The sequence below is a fragment of the Coturnix japonica genome, chromosome 3 (assembly GCF_001577835.2).
Source record: "Coturnix japonica isolate 7356 chromosome 3, Coturnix japonica 2.1, whole genome shotgun sequence".
NCBI classification, from domain to species: domain Eukaryota; kingdom Metazoa; phylum Chordata; class Aves; order Galliformes; family Phasianidae; genus Coturnix; species Coturnix japonica.
Genome location: NC_029518.1, coordinates 96,699,303 through 96,713,916, shown reverse-complemented (window position 1 = coordinate 96,713,916; position 14,614 = coordinate 96,699,303). Strand labels below are relative to the sequence as shown.

The window sequence follows — 14,614 nt, the reverse complement described above, 5'->3', positions numbered from 1 at the left end:
AATCAGTGCTTCTTTAAAAACACAGGATTTAAACTGCTGAAACCAGAATCTTGTGAAACATCACTTCTTCGCCTGCAGCGCTGCCAAGTGAAGTTGGCTACGGCTTCCAGCAAATTGCAAGTGATTAACTGAAAGAGTGGGTGGCCAGGCATATAAAGGCCTCGACTCAGATTCTGTGAGTGACACCGCACTGGTGCTGTCCAGCTTTCCCCATCTGTTACCATTACTGTAATGTGGATGGTGAGAAGGGAAAACGGAGCTGGAAAATCACAGAGATGTTCTGGTAGATGGTTAAAATCCAGCCAGGAAGCACCGATTTCATGGCAGGTGTGGAGCAAACAGGTAGTGCAGAGCTTGGCTGTACCTTACCTTCTGCACTGCTTCTTGGCTCAGAGCTGTCCTGCATCACACATCAATCCTTCACTACTTTTCTTCTTTCTTTTAGCGTTGATCTCAGGGGTGCTTCTCCACTTTAATACAAAAAAACAAACAGAACCATATGTACTTAAGAAACACATTACCCACTGCCTAGAGGCATTGTGCAAGAGATGCTGTCTATTAGCATGTTGGCTAAAAACATGCATTCCAGAAGAGATTCGTGAAGCACCAATGCTCCCATAGGGCTGAACTGGGTTGGAGGCAACAGGAATACAGCAAAGGACACCTTGGGTGCCACGATGCCCCAAGTCAGGAGGAACAGCCACAGATACGCAGTGAGAAGCAACCAGCACGTTTCACCAATATCAGGTTCTTAACAAGAAAGAAGGGATATTTCAAGCCTTTCATAGCTACGGCAGGAGATGAAGGTCACCAGCTCTGTGCTCCATCAGCACACAGCCAGCTTGCAGCAAACACCTCCAGGGACGGTGACAACACCACCACCCTGGGCAGATGTGCCAATGCATTATTACTCTTTCGGAGAAGAAACTGTTCCTAATATCCAACGTGTTCTCAGCTCCCTTAGCATATAACACTTCCATGACAGCACTTGGCAGCCAGCAGCTTTGGAGTACACACACTCAACCATTTCCCACCAAAGAAAGGCAGCTACTTCACTCCTTTGGTGCCAAGGGGAGCACCACAAGTCCCTGCCTTGTTCCACGACACCCCAAGAACTGTATCACCAGATCCACATTCAAGCCCAGTAACCCCCAGTAATTCCTCATCCTTTTTCCCTAGCTCAAAGCCCACTCCAGACACACTTCTGCTGCAAATCATCATTTAAACATACAGAAAACTGAAACAAAACAAAGTACCTTTTGCTAACCAGAGCTTGAGGATGCAGGACTGCTGCTCAGCAGCCGATGTCTGCGCTGCACGTGGCACACCCTTTTGTTTTAGAACAGAAGTGCTGCAGATCAGGGCCATCCCCATCCTGCCTTCGTACTCCTACACAGCTCTGGCAGCCAGCACAAGCAGCACGTCCCAAGTCTCCCTCTTCCCACCCTTACTGTTACTAACACGTTCCATGCTCACCGCCTAAGCTCAGCTGTCAGGGACAAGAATGGAGCTTTGGTGGCTGCTGCTGGGCTCTGGCATCAAGGTTGGCAGCTGCCTATAAAAGCTCCTCCATCCCCTTCTGTTCAGCTGGCAAAACGCTTCCTGAGCTCCTGAATCTCGGAGTTGAGAAGAAATAAACACGCTGCAAAGGGAGCTCTTCTCTCTTGCAAGCTGCGAGGCATGGCATGTTTCCATCTGCAAAAGGCTACGAGATGTCTGCAGAAATAGGAACTAATAGCCACGGCCCCTCCAATCCCAGCTCCTCCCAGAGTTCCTCAGAAACCACAAGTGATGGTGTTACTCAACAAGGGCTTTATTTCAACAAGTACTGCAAAACCCATGAGCAACAGGACACAAGCCCAGCATCTGCACGCTGTGCTAGCTGGCAGGGCTTCAGTGCAAGCTTTGAATGCATACAGTTCACAATATAAAATATATATAGGTTAATTCTTTAAGTCATTGTTTATTCTGGGTCCATGAAATGCAAGACACGCAGCTCCTAGAGTGAAGGACCTCAGAGTGAGGACAAATAGGAAGTACATTGTAACCCACTGCTCAATGGGATGCTCAGACTTACATCATCCAAACTAATCACTCTCCTGAGTCTTTCGAGCACGATTCTAACACAAAGGTGCTCATGGGATGAAGCACCTCGCAATAAAAGCAATGCCTCTTCTCTAACAAACTCTGTATACCAATCAATGTAAAAATTACAAGATATATTAACGACAGCCATCAGAGGCCAATATTTACAGCAGCAATATTACACTATCACCAGCTCACCCTAATAGAAAGGCTGTTTCTCTCCCTACTCCCCATCAGAGATGCAGTGGCAAGGAGCTGTTGCGGCTACACTTTAGTTTTTATTAGTTCTCACAATATAACTATGCTAAAAGGTTGCATCAGGAATTTAAACTGCAGTCGTCAGCAGAAGTGAAGGACACTGTGGGATACATTTTCCTCTCTCTCTTTTATTGCTTGGTTCCTTGGAGTGATTCAAGCAGCTTAAGGACATGAGAGGTACTGTCACAATATCTGGCCCTCAGCAAGCTGCCATTTAATAAAAATAATACTAAAGAAGTGCCTCCAGCACCTTTACAGCATGGGACGGACCCACAGAACAAGAATCAACAACTGTAGATCGCTGCCAAAGTGCCCCCTGTGGGATGTGCCCCCTGTGGGATGTGCCTTCTGAGATGCTTGACAGAAGGGGAGGTGGTTCCACAGCTCATGGGAAACACTGATTTCTGCAGCCCTACAAATGAAGTGTGGGATGTGCCAAGGGGTGTGATGGGCTCTCCATTGGATGGACCAGGCTGTAATTGGGTTTGGTGTATCCTGCCCATTACTGCCTTATCACTCAGGTGCTGGTCATGCCACTTCCCTGACTGCCAGTCTCCAGAGGAGAGGGTGGAGGGCTGGATTACAGCATGATTGGCTCGGACCCAGGCCAGGAAGGACTCAAACAGCACTGGCACAAACAGAAATGCCTTAAAGATTCCCGTGACAGCAGGCAGCTGCTTTTTGTCCAGGCACCATGTGGGGGTTCTGCTGGACTATTCACTACTGACAATCAAGAAATGATTTAATTTGCATCAGTTATCCCTTCAACTTGTTGCTATGCAGCAACTCAAGTGCTTGGAGCTGGAAGGGATGTTGATCTTCAGCCCTATCCAGCTCTGCTGCTGGATATACACGTATCCTAAGGCAAAAGGCAGCTTTATTTGGTGCCTCCAAAGTGTCCCTGTTTTGAAGGTGAAGCTTTCTGCAGTAACCTATGTTGTATAGATAATTTACTTCACCTGCAGAGCCAGAAGCTTCAGCAGTTTTCAACCACAAGAAATTCCCACATCAACAGCTTCAGCAACTCCAAGATGAAACCAGCCAACCCCCCTCACCATGACCCCAACCACAATGCTGCTGCCTATGGGAAAATGGCTTCTTGTCAGCAGCTCGCTTGCACCAGGTCCCTTTGTGTCACCCTTTGCATGTGCAGACACATCACCAAGAGAGCTCTATGTTGCCCAGAGCAAGAGCTGAAGATGCCCCTGTGCCAGGCAAGCACGCCTTTAAATCTGTGGGAACAAACAGACCGTGCTTTGTGAAGCATGAGCTCTTTAAGCAGAGATGGCTCTTGCACCTAGACATGGGATTTCATGATTTTTTAAGCTTGGGAGCTGTTTTTTACTGCATTAAAAGTAAAAGCTTCAGGTCACCTTTGATGCAGAGAGACCTACAAGGAGGCAGCTGTCAGATGGTGCCTCAGTAAGGCAGTATCTGCTCCTTACCCATGGGCTCAGAGCCTCGTGAACGCCTGTGCCATCTGTACACTGCATGTTTGTACTCCAAATCCCACAGACGCTTCTTTGATGTGTTGGCCTTCGGTGAGCTGGAGCTCCTAAAGGTCTTTGAAGATAACAGCAATCTGCACAGAAATATACACTTAATGGATAGCGACCCCCACTCCCCATTCCTTGAAACACGAGTTTTTGTTGTTAAAAAAATACATGTGAATTAAACTGCATTTCAGTCTTTAATCCTCATTTATTTTGCTAAGCAAACAGCTTGATATCAGGAAGAAATTAGTTCCTCAAAGAGCAGTGATGCAGTGGTACAGCTGCCCAGGGAGGTGGTGGGGTCATCCCTGGAGGTGGTTCAGAACTGTGGGGATGTGGCACTGAGGGACGTGGGCTGTGGGCTGGGGTTGGGGATCTGAGAGGTCGTTTCAAATCTTTAAGATTTTGTGATTGTAACAGGTGTTGGAGTTGGGAAACTCCAATATAACCAAATAAGATCTACATCCTTCTGCAAATTAAAGCCAGCACCTCAGATGCAGACCCAGCTGAGCTCACCTTCCATCCAGCAGGAACCGAGGATGGAGAATCTGCAGTCCCAGGTGGCTGTGAGCAATCTGCTTACCAGGAGCCAGGGAAAGCAAAGCCAGAAACCTAATGGCACTGTGGGATATTTGGATGTATCAGCACTCTCCTCTGACCTCCTCTCTTCTGTGTTTTGCTAAATGCATCCATTTCCTTTTACTTCTCCTTTCAGCATCCACTGAAAAACTTTTCCTTTTATCCCTCGGTACCAAAACCATCACAATGTGCTTTCATCTCATCCTCTCCTGACAATTACATCCACTTGCTTCCCTATTTTCTTTCAAGGCTTTCATTCACGCTGCTTTTTTTTTTACCTCACTCACCTGCCTGACCATTATTATTTTCCACATTGTCCCACATGCCATTATGTATCTAAAACCCGCTTTCAGGATGGTTATTTAAGCCCATTCTCCTGCACTCGGGTGGATGAATATTTCTGTTGAGCCTGCAGCAGATCCTCCAGCTTCTGCTGCACTAAATGCTATTAAAGAGATGCTAAAGTCCACTGGAAGTTTGGACAACGCAAAACATGAAATAGAGCTCTTTGATATTTAAGAGCTGAAAGTTTTCCAGGCTAATGCAGGGAACATCACATAAAAACAGGCAACCTCACCATCTGGGTCCATTAGCTACACTCGGTGTACAGCATTTGCTGTCTGAATTGTTTATGCCTCGTTTGAGCACGCAGACTACCCGGCATATTAATAGTCTGGGAAAGAATGTGTAGAATAGAGCTAGAAATGAGGGAGCAATTGGGATGCCTGTTGTTATGCCAGGATGATGATGAGGCACAGGGAGACAACCCTTGATCGCGTGCCTTTAGATGACCCAGTGACTGCTGAAATCCCACACTGACAAAGACCTCCAAAAAATCCCTACATTCCTTCCACGTCCCCAACTCAGTCAATTGAGCTGCTATGATGAGAGCTTTGCATAGAGTAGGCCTTGGTACGAGCAAAACACAAGGATGCTCAATGCAGAAATAAGGCGAATGAGAAGCAAAACAGTGCCAGGATTTACTTTTGAAGAAGAAAAACACAGCCAAGGAAAAATGCCTTTGTAACACAGGAGAAAAGAACTTGCAGATAGGAGCCATTTTGAACACACTGCTTATGTTCAAGAAGACATTTAGGGATGAATATTGGACCTTCAAATGAAAGTCCTCTGTGGTTGGCTTGTGCTGCTTTACCCAAAGTCATCCAACCCCCTGTTGGAAATATTACACATCCTTTTCACATTAGAGCAGTTGCGTGGCATGAAGAATTAGCCTGCAAGCAGAGGGATGCTCAGCAGGGGGATATTAACTGCTTCAAAGAAAAGCAAGAGGCACATTAGAGCCCGTTCCAGCACACGAGTCCTTCTCTGCGCTGCAGACAGATAATGCAGCAAAGCACATAGATGGAGCAGCACTTCCCTTTGAGAACATTTCCTAAGCTTGCCGTCAGCTGTGGAAATTTATTCAAAAGGAAGCGGTCCAAGCAAGAACTTCCAGCATTCTCCTGTGCAAAATCACTCCCGCTACAGCATTTTGCTTTCACAGCAGAAACGATGCTAAAGGGATTCTGCCCCCAGGAAAAAGGAACAGAAACTGCCTTTGCAGTGTCTCTGTGCAGAACTGTGCTGGCACAAGATGTTCAGAAGCCACCCCCTGACATGGTCTGTGCTGTGACACTGGACTGACACACAGAATCACAGAATGACCCGGGTTGGAAGGGACCTCAAGGATCATGTAGTTCCAACCCCCCTGCCTGGCAGGGCCACCAAACATACACCTTTACTAGATCAGGTTGCCCAGGGCCCCGTCCAACCTGGCCTTGAACACCTCCAAGGACGGGACATCCACAACCTCCCTGGGCAGCCTGTTCCAGGGCCTAACCACTCTCCTAGTGAAGAACTTCCCCCTAACATCCAACCTAAATCTTCCCTCTTTTGACTTAAAACTCATCACCTGCAGCAGACCTGGCAGTATCCAGCACTCTCTACCCAAGCAAGGGAGTTTGGTTTTGTTTGTTCTTGACCCAGTGGGAGATGTAAGAAGTTCATGTCCAGATGTTCCTCCCCCTTTTCCCCTGCCCTGCTGCTCTTTGCACAAGTTCTTTAGCTTTTCCCACGTCTATTTTAAACGTACAGATATCAGAGCTATGTAAGCTACATCACTAGTATTCCCATGGAAACAGCTTTGGGAAGTAAAAACATCCTTTCTTCCTATCCCCAAGCTGCGCATCCATAGCTGGCATTACTCACTGCTGTACCACCACTCTGGGAATTGGAGCAGCCTGGTGGGCTGGGACAAACCCCCAACCCCTTCCCAGTGCCCACATCTCTCCAGGCAAAGCCTTTGTCCTGGAACACTTCACATACCACTTGTGGGGAGGTGGTTCATAAAGTCATCTGCATTACCCCGAGCCATTTATCATATTCTAATAATGTTTTATGGCTCCATTGGTTTTCTGAAGCCCACAGATTTTCTCAGCACCAATTCTGCACTTGATGAAAATCACCAGAGTAGCCAAGATGAAGTTAGCACTAAGAATTACTACGTTCAAACTCAGTATGAACTACTGCGATCACATTTGCAGCGCTGCAGCTTTATCACAGCCTTGATGTGACTTTCATTTCTCACCCTGGTGAAGAAATGAGCAGAGCTGAGGGCTTCCACTGCCTTCAACAGCTCTGACACGGCCCAGCCACCCAACACTGAACTTGTTCACAGCTGCGATATGCCACCAGTTCACAGAAAGCACCCAAACTCCCACCTAAAAGCACAAGATCCTACAGCCCGTTTCTTTTCACCATGAAAAAATGAATTGAGTGGGAAAAATCAGCCTTAAAGATACATCCGACTATCTGCTGACCATCAAATCAGATTAACTTAGAAAAGTGGCCAATCTAAGTGTTAGATTTTGAGAAGGGGTTCTCTCAGCCTTATAGGTGAGGACTGGGAACAGCAGCTTCTGCTGAGGGATGCTTCAGTACCCAGATAGATATCCATGTTACTGCCTTCACCAACATACAAATATATATATATATATATCCCCATACACGCAGAGCACAAGCCCCACTAACCTTGCACAACTAGATACAGGGTCTCCAAAAAGCACACAGTGCTTTGACGACGATGCTCCTGAAATGTGCTTCCAGCAGCTTCCCAAAATCACATGCACTGTAACAGCAGCAAGGACAGGATCCAACTCGAGGGAGGCATTCAGCGATGCTTAAGTAACACAGCTTTTCTCTCTCCTGCTCCAACTCCCTGCCCTTATTCCCCAGCACATTTCCAAATTGGCCCAACTTTGGTGCGTTTGCATGGGAATTGCAATAGAAACATCTGCCAACCATCAAGTCGTGGCTCCCAAGAGCAGGGACAAGGCAGCTCAGAAGGGAAAAACTGGTCAGTGTGCTCTCAGCTTTCTTTTTTTCAGTGTAAGAACTGGGTATTTTCTCAGCCTCGTTCTCCACAACAGCCGAGTTGTTTTGACTGGAGCGCTCCCAACAAGCTCATCCTTTCTGCAGACAATGAAACCAAGTTTGACAAAATATAAGCGACTGAAAATGCGGTTTTCAAACACAAAGCACCTGGCAAGCTTTTAATAACCACTATTTCCACCCATCATTGAACTGCTGGTCAAACTGCAGAGAGGTTTTGCACCAATAACCATCTATTCCCATAGGGAAATAGTGGCTGGAAGATGCTTAGGAACGTCACCATTTACCTTCCCCAAATGAAATCTGCACTGATCCCCTTTCTCTCATTACCTACCATAATCCGCATTTTGTTTTGTTGCTTTGTCTAATTAAGGACATGTGTTCCTTTGGATCAAGACCTCAACATCTTGCTCACCCATAGTAGTTACTCAGCACACAGATGCTGCTTTGCAAGCAAAACCACTGATTTTAGCTACGGAGGTACCAGTTTCACATGAGCATCCCAACAAGTGCATTTAAGCACAATTCTCTTTAAACATCCTTGTGTTCATGCATGGATCCCTCACAGCAGGATTTCTGAGTGAGTAGAAGCACTTGCTGTGGTATTTCCATAATCAGGATTTCATGATGCCCAAAAGCAGTTATTTCTTTTCCTCAGAGTCTCCAGCAATCCCCAAAACAGGTACAGCTTGGGACAAAGGAGATGGTAAGCAGCTGGATACCCTGTGGTATCTCAGGGGCTGACGAAAAACAGCAGGGAGATGCTCCCAGACATCTTGCTGTCTATATCTGCCTCTCCGTATCCACAGCCCATGAAATCCCATATTGCATAAACCCAAGCTGAGCTAAACACACGGAGAGCAGCATATAATGAGGAGATGGAGAGCTCTGTGAAGGATGCAGATACAACCTGACACTGCTGGTCCTTTGGGCTCCTTCCTTTTGGCAGCAGGGGTCTCCACGAGGTCCCATCCAAAAGAAATGACTCAAGCAAGTGATCTTCCTGAGGTGTGATGGAGAAGTGGGGGCTCTGAAGGGCTCAGGAATAAGAACATCAAATCAAAGCCTGAGGAATCCACGATGCCCTTTGGAAAATGTCCTGGTCAATTCTTGTAGTGCTAAGTCCTGACTCTACCACAAACTCAGTTGTGCTGTGAGGAGATGAAGATGCAATGAAGACCAGCAAAACAAAATCAGGGAACAAAAGCTGGCATGCATTAATCTGACCAATGCATTTGGACAGCAGCAAGCTACTGGTGAGCTCCTGGCACACAGCCCTGTAGTTCCAACTGCAAGGCAACAGCAAGAGAGGATGGAGAGTCAGTCTGCAGCCCTGTTAGCTCAGGGCCAACACTTGTGTGCCAGCAGCCCTTCCACAGGAAGGTGGGAGCATCTGTGCTCATCTACAGCTTCCCAAGTTATAAGGAGGCCCTCTGAGTACATCCCATTTACAAGCAAAACCAGACAGCAACTTTATGGTCACTAAGCTACCTGTGCATAGCAAGTGCTGCAAGATCTACAAGGACTTCAATTCGTTGTTATTAACACATTCTTCGTATTAATCTTCCCCAAGTGATCCATTGTAGGAATTTATGTATGACCCTCTATTGAAAACCACAGTAACTCTCTCCCTGAACATACCACGGAGCTTAAACACATGAAAGCAGGAAGCCTGAAGAGGCTGATGAGGATCATTTGCAAGTACATTGCGAAGGCCAATCTGCTTTTATGGGACGTTTTATAGTATGTTTTTCCAAATTAAAACTAAAACAGTTCCCAGATGGAAGCTGCACCGCTGCAACTTCAACCTTAACAATACTCTGTTGCTGCTGTTGTTAAAAACATGTAAAGCTTCTCTAAATCTGAGCCCACAGAAAGGCTGGCAGCTCCTTGCACTGCTCAGAGAAGACTCAGGGATGATGGCACAAACCTTGACATCTTTTTTTGGTCCAAGATTGAAATAAGAAGGAAAAGTTCATTTCAGAACAGCAGCAAAGTTTGCCTTTATTTCTACAATGCGTGCATCAGACTGTGGAAAATTTCCTTACAAAGCTCCAGGCATCTACACAGGCAGCTGGGGATGGAAACGTATTCCCTTGCTCACAGTGTGCTAATCCAGTGACTCTGAACTAAACAGCTTGCTGCTGCAAATTGATTATTGCAGTTCTGAAGTGTCCCATATAGACGTAACGTGGCTCTAATACACTTTCCAAGTCACAGCTTTTTTCCCAGGAAGCAATATCTAAAGCTTGAATGTAGCTTTTAATTTGCATCATCAATGCTTAACGCAGACAATAGTCTGGCTCATCCCTTCATGCTTATTCTGGTGCTGGAAAGGCAACAAAGAACAGAGTATTTTTGTCAAGCGCTTGCAAATGCACAGAATTGGAGGAGATATGGGAGATGAAAGCAGGTTCTTTGCTTACTTCTGAGAACATGCAATGGCAGAAGTGCAGCCAGCACCTGGCTCCATCGGCACCTTCTGTACATTGCAGAGATGACACACATTCCTAATTTGTTAAGGACAAATGCAGAACTAGTTTCACCTACAGGACCGCAGGGATGGTCTCACAGGTCACCTTCCCTTCACCAGGCAGCTCCAGCCACCTGTCCTCGTTCCTTCCCCAGGCACTTCTCATCCTATTCCTAATGCTGCCCTTACTCTGATTCCTGGCTCCTTCCCAAGCCCTCTCCCCCCCCTCCTCCTCTTTTCTCTTTGGTGTCATTGCCAACACCCACTCCCAATCTCCATTACAGTTTCTGCTGGGTGCAGAGATCCTGTTCCAGCTGATCACTACAACACTGCCTGCGCTTTGCATTAAGGGAGGATCAAGTTATGCCACAGCTCATCAAAGCCCACGACACTGTCAGTAACCATTACAAGAGCTTTCACTCTGCCTGATGGAAGGGAAAACCGCCTTGGCCATACTAGAGAGGCCAGAAGGGAAAAGAATAGTTTTCACTGTAACAAGATCTCCTAATGGAGTGAAAACTGTGCTGTCAACACAAGCAGGACCGACCATGCTGGAGAAGTTTTCCTTTTTCCAAAGGGTTTCAGGCAGCACAGACAGAAGTAGAATCACCACCTCATCCACATCTGTTTGTTCCTCAGATTACTCTCCAAACCTGTGTTCCTGGTCCATCTTCCTGGTGGGTCTCTCTTCCCTGTACTCACTGATCTCTTTATAAAGTGATTACAAATGTTTATTACAGCTGCCCAGAGAGGCTGTGGATGCCCCGTCCATCCCTGGAGGTGTTCAAGGCCAGGTTGGATGGGGCCCTGGGCAGCCTGAGCTGGTATTCAATGTGGAGGTTGGTGGCCCTGCCTGTGGTGGGGGGCTGGAGCTTCATGATCCTCGAGGTCCCTTCCAAACCAATCATTTCTATTTCAGAACAATCAAGGTAACAGTGATAGGGCTGAAATACAGAATAAGAAATCTTTATGAAAAATACTGAGCAAAACCACGTGCTGAAGCCCTGAAGATGATTTAGTGGCAGCAGGGCGCTGAGGTGGTCTTTCTCAACGTGCATTTGTGACACTTCATATGCATAGTTTTGTATAATGGCAAGAAAAATGTCAGGCAGGGGAAAAAGAGAAGTCAATTAGGAAGTCAGCTGTGGGGGAAGGGGTTCTTTATGACTTCTTCCAGACATAAATTTCCTCTGTCAAATCCAGTAGAACGCTAATGCTTTGTTGGGTGAATGAAAGAACTCGTCCTGGATGTGGGACAAAAGACCCCTGCACTGCTGAGCCCAGATGCTGCTGGAGTGCTCTCACCCTGCCCAGCACAGCCTTGTCTCTTCCAGCCACTCCTGCAGCTCCCAGGGGTTACCATAAGGCTGACCAACCTGCTGGGACACGGTAACAGGTATTCAATCACAGAACCAATAAGCCTGAAAAAGACCCCTAAGATCCTCTAGTCCAACTGTCCACCTACCACTGGTATTACCCACTAAAATACACCCCTAAGTAGCTCATCTGCCCTTTCTTAAACACCTCCAGGAACGGTGACTCCATCACTTCCCTGGGCAGCCTGTTCCAATGCATAGACCCTCTTTCTGAGAAGAAAAAGGGAGGTAAAGCTCAGACTGCCAGCGTGAGAATGGGCTGATAAAGCTGCACTGCAGTTAACGAGGATTTCCTGCTTTTGAAGCTACAAAAGCAGTTTAAGTTGTTGGGTTTGTTTTTTTTCTTTTCTTAGACATTAACTCACAATGTCAGCACAAGGAGCAGGAGAAGGAAGTAAAACCAAAGAAAGCACAATGGATTGTGGCACACAACCTCCACCTACAATGGAATCTGTCTCATCTGTCATCCCTCATCTGGCCTCCTCTTCCTCTGCTTCCACCTCCATTCCTCATGCAGCTGCTCCAGCCTTGGTCCTCTTCCTCCCATCACCGTGATTCAGAAGAGAGCAAGCACCAAGAATACGTTTCAATGGGCACCAAACTGATAAACTTACCTAAATGACATAGTTTAATTTCAAGGCAAGATGGTTAAACCAGAACCACATGCTGCATCTGTGCTGAAACGGATGAGTCCTCACCTGTGAGCTGCCACATTAAACACGGCAGACAGGGGTGTTGCTGTTTACTTTGCTGTAAGACAAGAGAGCTTCACCATCACTACCTTAATGTACAACACAGATTACCTGAACCACTGCATATCAAGAAGCAGTAATTAGGTAAATTAAGGCAAAAAAGAGCTAAACCATTTGCCCAGGGCCACTGGAAGCAGTCAGTGACAGGGGAATGGGTGACGTTTAGGCGTCTCTTTACAGCTCAAAGTCCTAATGCAACCCCAGAGATGAGTTCAGGTGCTGTCAGACAAAGCACCAGCATCCCAAAACATGAGCATCTCCAAACCACCAGTGGGGAAAGCTGTGGAGCAGCCAAGGCCAACTTTCTCCCCGCTCCTTTTCACCCAGGAGGAGTTTTTCTGGCTGAGTGATTTCAGGAGAGATGGAACGAATGGTCGACTGAGAACAGGCAGAAAAGCAAACACAAGTCCCTCACCCCCTGGCGCTCAGGTCTCAAAGAACTGAAGGCTGCTGAAGGGTCACTTGTTTGGCCGGGCTGCCTGAGACATGCTGTACAGTACAAGCTCCTTTGTGAGCGAGCAAAGCTGCAGACAGAAGGATAAAATAAAGCCTTGCAGGCACTGCGGCAGCAGGAGGCATTGGCAGAGATGTCACAGCCCAGCTCTGGAAACCCTGCTGTTGTGCATGGGATGAGGAATCCGCCTGGCCCCAAGGCTTCCGGAGCAAGCACCGCAGGGAGCAGAGCAGAGCGGGATACACTTACAGGATCAGAGAGCTTATGGCTCAGGTATCCTGGTATTCCAAATACCCCGGAGACAAGAGTAAATAATTAATAGGCAGTCATGGGATGTCAGTGAGCAGTTAGATAGTTAGGATTAATTTAATTACTTCAGCCTCAAACGCATCCCAAAATCATACCAGCAAGAGATTCTCCTTCCAGCATCTCCCTCACACAGTAACTCTCATTACCTGCCCTCAGCTCGGGTGCAGCTCTCGACATCCCCAACAGCAGAGCTTTCCTTGGGAGAGGTTTCTGGCAGCCTGGCTCATTTTCAACATTAGGATGTAATAAAAAAAGGAAATTCATGAATTGGCTGCAGCAATTTGAGGAAGATTTGTGACCATAGCAACATTACTATCATCTACGCTGCAGGGAACAAAAGGTACTTTGATCATGTTGTTCTGTACCCTCTCCAACCCTCCCATAATGAGAGACATTGGCATCCAGACACTCTCCAGTCCCCCAGCAGCCCACGTGTGATCTCCCACTCACTACTGCTGACTTGAAATCACTGTGCCAGGAGTAGATAACAGCAAAACTCCTGGCACAATCCCAACTTCACAGAACTGTTTATTGCTGGCCTATGTCACACAGCTGCTGCCTTCCTTCCTATCGCTCCCCATATCAGCTTCATCTCATATTCACCTATAGCAACTGGAATCTCACATTCACTTCATGCCCAGCCCATGTTCTAACAGGGGCCTGAACTCCCCTCAGGCCTGCAGGCACTCCCGTAAAGCAAATAACAAAGGGAAATACTGAGAAATAAATCCAGCGAGCTGCCCTGCCCTCTGCTCTTTGTGCCCCCTTCATCTGCCCACCAAGCTGAATGGAGGTGGACATTAATGCTCTCCTTGTTCTCAGCTCTGCAAACCAGGGGTAGCTGCCTCGTGCTTCCTGCCCCCCAGATACAACATCTGGGCTCTTCATGGTCATTTGAAGCTCTTTTCCCACAAGGAGGAGCCTGGAATGCAGCAAGGTGGAGCACTGGAGGGGAAAAAGCCAGCAAACTTCCCAAATGAGTAGCAAAGAGCACAGGGCTGCAGTAATTCTACAGCTGGGATAGCTCAGCAGCAGCGATCGCAATCTGCCCACTTAATTTTGGCCCCGCGGTTTCTATTAGAAGCACACTAGGAGGAAATTCCTGCACAGCAGTTCCAGCGAGGGGTGTCGGGTGGCCGGGGCTTTATTCCCAGCTGTGTCTCAGACCTTCTGTACAACCTCAGGGAATTCGCTTCATCTGCTCCGGTTTGCAGCATTCCTCAGGAACTCACAGGGGATCTCAATAGAATGCTACAAATAGCAACCGAGCCTAGGAATGCAATCAAGAGCAACTTCCTGTTCAGCAGGATGTAAAGCATCTTACAAATTTGCCTGTAACAAGACCAAAGGATTTAATTACACTGAGTTGATCCATCTGGTGCCCTCAACCATCCCACTTGGATAGGAATTCAAGGAGACACTCGTGCCAAGCCATGCCCATAGAC

The 14,614-nt window shown here is 47.1% G+C and overlaps 1 protein-coding gene across 11 annotated transcripts in view; it reads right to left on the bottom strand.

Annotated features, from left to right (window-relative positions):
- The window catches only part of EXTL3 (exostosin like glycosyltransferase 3), a 104,286-nt gene that overhangs the window by 40,384 nt on the left and 49,288 nt on the right, over window positions 1-14,614 (bottom strand). For 6 of the 11 annotated variants that reach the window (XM_015859679.2, XM_015859685.2, XM_015859678.2 and 3 more), the window contains one exon: window positions 370-470. The exons of the other annotated variants lie outside the window; for them this stretch is intronic. The gene's annotated coding sequence lies outside the window, so the exon portion shown is untranslated. The remainder of the gene's footprint in view (window positions 1-369; window positions 471-14,614) is intronic. 11 annotated transcript variants of the gene reach the window in all.